The sequence below is a fragment of the Balaenoptera borealis genome (assembly GCF_965194805.1).
Source record: "Balaenoptera borealis genome assembly, chromosome: 19".
NCBI lineage: Eukaryota > Metazoa > Chordata > Mammalia > Artiodactyla > Balaenopteridae > Balaenoptera > Balaenoptera borealis.
Window position 1 is genome coordinate 64,122,036 of NC_138878.1, and position 5,411 is coordinate 64,127,446.

A 5,411-nucleotide genomic window follows, 5' to 3' on the forward strand; every position below is an offset into this window, starting at 1 on the left:
ATCATGTCATTTGCAAACAGTGGCAGTTTTATTTCCTCCTTTCTAATTTAGATTCCTTTTCTTTCTCTTCTTCTCTGATTCCTGTGGCTAGGACTTCCAGAACTATGTTGAATAAAAATGGTGAGAGTGGACGTCCTTGTCTTGTTCCTGATCTTAGAGGAAATGCTTTCAGCTTTTCACTGTTGAATATGATGTTAGCTGTGGGTTTGTCATATATGGCCTTTATTATGTTGAGGTTTGTTCCCTCTATGCCCACTTTCTGAAGAGTTTTTATCATAAATGGATGTTGGATCCTGTCAAAATCTTTTTCTGCATCTATTGAGATGATCATATGATTTTTATTCTTCAATCTGTTAATGTGGTGTGTCACACTGATTGGTTTGCAGATGTTAAAAAACCCTTGCATCCGTGGGATAAATCCCACTTGATCAAGGTGTATGGCCCTTTTAATGTATTGTTGGATTCAGTTTGCTAATATTTTATTAAGAATTTTTGCATCTTTGTTCATCAGTGATATTGGCCTCTAATTTTCTTGGGGGTTTTTTTTGTGTGTGTGATATCTTTGTCTGGTTTTGGTATCAGGGTGATGCTGGCCTCTTAGAATGAGTTTGGGAGTGTTCATTTCCTTGCAGTTTTTTGGAATAGTTGAAGGATAGGTGTTAACTCTTCTCTGAATGTTTGATAAAATTCACCATGAAGCCATCTGGTCCTGGACTTCTGTTTATTGGGAGTTTTTAAATTACTGATTCAAGTTCATTACTGGTAATTGGTCTGCTCATATTTTCTATTTCTTCCTGGTTCAATCTTGGGAGATTGTACATTTCTAAGACTTTGTCCATTTCTTCTCAGTTTTCCATTTTATTGGCATACAGTTGTTAGTAGCAGCCTCATGATCTTTTGTATTTCTGTGGTGTTGGTTATTACTTTTCTTTTTTCATTTCTGATATTATTGATTTGGCCCCCTCCCTTATTTTCTTGATGAGTCTGGCTAAAGGTTTATCAATTTTGTTTACCTTTTCAAAGAATCAGCTCTTAGTTTCATTGATCTTTTCTATTGTTTATTTGGTCTCTATTTCATTTATTTCTGCTCTGATCTTTATGATTTCTTTCCTTCTACTAACTTTGGGTTTTGTTTATTCTTCTTTTTCTAGTTCCTTTAGGTGTAAGGTTAGGTTATTTGAAATTTTTATTTCCTGAGGTCAGCTTGTACTGCTATAAACTTCCCTCTTAGAACTGCTTTTGCTGTGTCCCATAGGTTTTGGATCATCATGTTTTTGTTTTCATTTGTCTCCAGGTATTTTTCTGGTTTCCTCTTTGATTGCTTCAATGATCCATTGGTTGTTTAGTAGCATATTGTTTAGCCTCCACGTGTTTGTGTTTTTTGCAGTTTTTTTCTTGTAGTTGATTTCTAGTCTCACAGGGCTGTGGTCAGAAAATATGCTTGATGTGATCTCAATTTTCTTAAATTTACCAAGCCTTGTTTTGTGGCCTAGCATGTGATCTATTCTGGAGAATGTTCCATGTGCACTTGAAAAGAATGTGTATTCTGCTCCTTTTGGATAGAATGTTACGTGTGTGTGTGTGTGTGTGTGTGTGTGTGTGTGTGTGTGTATATATATATATATATATATATATATATATAGAGAGAGAGAGAGAGAGAGAGAGAGAGAGAGAGAGAGAGAGAGAGTCCATCTAGTGTAATGTGTCATTTAAGGCCAGTGTTTCCTTATTGATTTTCTGTCCATTGATCTAATTGGGGTGTTAACGTCCCCTACTGTTATTGTTACTGTCTATTTCTCCCTTTATATCTGTTAGTATTTGCTTTATGTATTTAGGTGCTCCTAAGTTGGGTGCATATATATTTACAATTGGCCTCCTGTTGAGAAGGCTGGGTCCTTAGGTTGCAGGACTATGGTTTTCCTATATCTGGTGTCTGCTCCCTGGTGAATGAGGCTGGTCCGGAGACTACAGCAGACTTCCTAGAGCACAGGGTCAGGGCCCAGAGGATTCTGGTGCTGATGCCTGCCCACTGGTGGGTGGAGCTAGATCCTGGGTCCTCTGGTGGGCAGGGCCATGTCCAGAGGTGGATGTGAGCTCAGGGGGTCTTGAGGCAGCTTATCTGCTGATAGGTGGGGCAGTGTCTCTGCCCAGTTAGTTTCTTGGCTTGAGGTGTTCCAGCACTGGTACCTACAGGCTGTTGCACCAGGGCAGGGCAGGGTCTTGGGGCTAATAAGCTAGAGGGAGGATTCTACAATGGCACTTGCCAGCACCACTGTCCACATAGTAGAAGGAGCTTCCAAGAGTGGCTGCTGCCAGTGTCTGTGTCCACAGGGTGTGCTGCAGTTGCCTCCTGTCTCTCCAGGAGACTCTCCAAGATCAGCATGTAGGTCTGACCCAAGCTCCTGTCAAATTACTGCTTTTGCCCTGGGTCCCGGAGTATGTGATAATTTGTGTGTGCCATTTAAGAGTGAAGTCTCTGTTTCCCCCAGCCTTCTGGGACTCCTGAAAGCCCCACTGGCTTTCTAAGCCAAATGCTCTGAGACTTGACTATATCACGATTCTGCCCCTCCTAGCCATCTTGTTATAGTTCCTTCTTTATGTCTTTAGTGGTCTTTTCTGGCTGGTTCTGGTCTTTTTCATCAATGGTTGTTCTGTAAATAGTTGTGACTTTGGTATGCCCATGAGATGAGGTGAGCTCAAGGTTTTTCTACTCCACCATCTTGACTGATCTCAGTTCTGGAGGCTGAAAGTTCAAGATTATTCTGTCAGCATGGTCTGATTCTGGTGAGCGTCCTCTTCCAGGTTGCAGATTGCCGACTACTTCACAAATCCCTCACGGTGGAATGAGACTGACCATAGACAGCTTTTAAGCCTCAACCCCTCTCCCCATTTTTAGTACAGCTTATTGAGGTACAACTGACATACCAAAAAAAAAAGCACATATTTATTGTGTCCTCCCTATCCTCTACAATGGGGAAGCTTATAAGCCAAGGTGCCCCTTTGTTTGGTGCCCCCAGGAAAATCAGACCTCTTGCAGGACTCATAAACTCTACATAAACCTAAAACAGGTCTCCTCTCCTTGCTCTCTCAAGCCATTTTGTGCCAACTTGGGAAGCCTGCACTGCTGTATCCAAAAAGTCTAATTATGTTTAAAACATTTTCATCCTCATTTGGTGTCTAGCATTACCAGTCTTGACATCTAAACCAGATTTTGGGTTCTAGTTGTTGACCTAAAACAATAAAACAGCCAGTTATTTTACAAGCAAAGTGGGTTTATTCAGAAACAGCAAAGAAGTGCAATTCGGGACATGCAATCTATGGCAGACCACAGGCAAGTCTGGAGAAATAAAGGAGAGAAACTTTTTCATAGAAGAGAAGGGGAACTTGTGAAGGGCTGTCATAAAAAAAAAAAAAAAGTCCATTAAAGGAAACTGGAAGTTCAAAGTATAAAGGCTTCCCATTGGCTGAGTTGTGACAGTTTCTCATTGGCTGGGCTGTTGCTGGGCAAGGATAAATGATTCCTTCCTCCTGCTGGGTAGTAAAGTAGTAAAGTTTCTCCAGGTGGATGGAAGAAACTTCTCTTCCTATTGGCTTTGCAGTTGATGTCAAGTGGGAGGACATGAGAGCTCCCCCTTCTGGCCTCCCGACTCCATTTTACAAGAGATTTCTGTATTAACTTTTGGAGGGTCCATCTTATATCTGTGGGATATCCAAAAGTGCAATTAACTATTTTTGAGGGGGTGGGGTCCATATGTTCAGTTCCTAGTTGGCCTATAAATAAAACAAAATAAACCAACCTTTCCTCCTTAAGTTAGTCTGTTTGTTCTTTTTTAAAAAATTTTATTAATTTTATTTATTTATTTTTGGCTGCGTTGGGTCTTCGTTGCTGCGCGGGGGCTTTCTCTAGTTGCGGCAAGTGGGGGCTACTATTTGTTGCGGTGCACTGGCTTCTCATTGTGGTGGCTTCTCTTTGTTGCGGAGCACAGGCTCAAGGCACGTGGGCTTCAGTAGCTGTGGCTCGTGGGCTCTAGAGTGCAGGCTCAGTAGTTGTGGCACATGGGCTTAGTTGCTCCACTGCACGTGGGATCTTCCCGGACCAGGGCTCGAACCCTTGTCCCCTGCATTGGCAGGTGGATTCTTAACCACTGCACCACCAGGGAAGTCCCAAGTCTGTTCATTCTTAAGGGGAAACTTATGATCAGTGATCTTTTCAAATTACTTCAGTAAGAGCTCCAAGAATAAAATACTGTTCCTATCTTTATTCCTTAAATTTTCTACTTCCTAACACTTCATATGCTTAATATGTTATTTTTTACCTTGTGTACTGATAAATCAAGGCATTGCAAGCCATGGGTCTTATGCAGGCAAAAAACGGGGCACGTTGAAATATAATCGTATGGTGCACATTTACAAATAGTACTTCAAATGTTAAAGAGGGCAGAGTCTAAAGTTGTACTGCTATGGTATTTAAATCATATCCACATAAATACCCAAGGGGCAGAGTGTAGAAAGAATAACTCAAGGATGTTGTGAATATATATTCATAAAATTGTATGTTGTTTGATTCCATCATGCAAACAAATTGTTGCAGGTGCCTTTCAACCTTAACGTCCTAAAGATGTACTGTTAGTATTTGTTACGAAGTACCACAGTGATGTGGCATAGGCTTGATAAGATAGAAAAAAATTCATTTAGAGTTTTAAAATGATTAAATTGTATTAATGAAACATGACAACTCTAACACATTTTGAGTAAAATGGTATCAAAGTGATACAGTGGTTAAACATAAATCTTACACATGTACACTGCATTCTGGGTGTTTTGATTAAGTTCTCCTTTCTGATAATTGTTCTCTTTAGTTACTAAGAATAAGACTATATTTTCTCTCATTTTTAAAAAAATTTTATTTATTTATTTATTTATTTATTTTTGGCTGTGTTGGGTCTTCGTTTCTGTGTGAGGGCTTTCTCCAGTTGCGGCGAGCGGGGGCCACTCCCCATCACGGTGCGCGGGCCTCTCACTGTCACGGCCTCTCCCGTTGTGGAGCACAGGCTCCAAATGCGCAGGCTCAGTAGTTGTGGCTCATGGGCTTAGTTGCTCCGCGGCATGTGGGATCTTCCCAGACCAGGGCTCAAACCCGTGTCCCCTGCATTGGCAGGCAGACTCCCAACCACTGCGCCACCAGGGAAGCCCCTCTCTCATCTTTGACATCAGCTATTTTATTTGAAAAGAGAGGAGGACCATCATTTCTTCTCCATTATTTCTACCACATAAGCAGTCCCTATTAACCTATCATCCTATTCTCATGAAAATCTCAGTCTCTTAATCTTAAGGACTGCTCTGTTTCACCCTCAACGGGCAGAGCACTGGTAATCCAGTGGGTCCTCTGTTGTACCAACAAATCTGTAGAA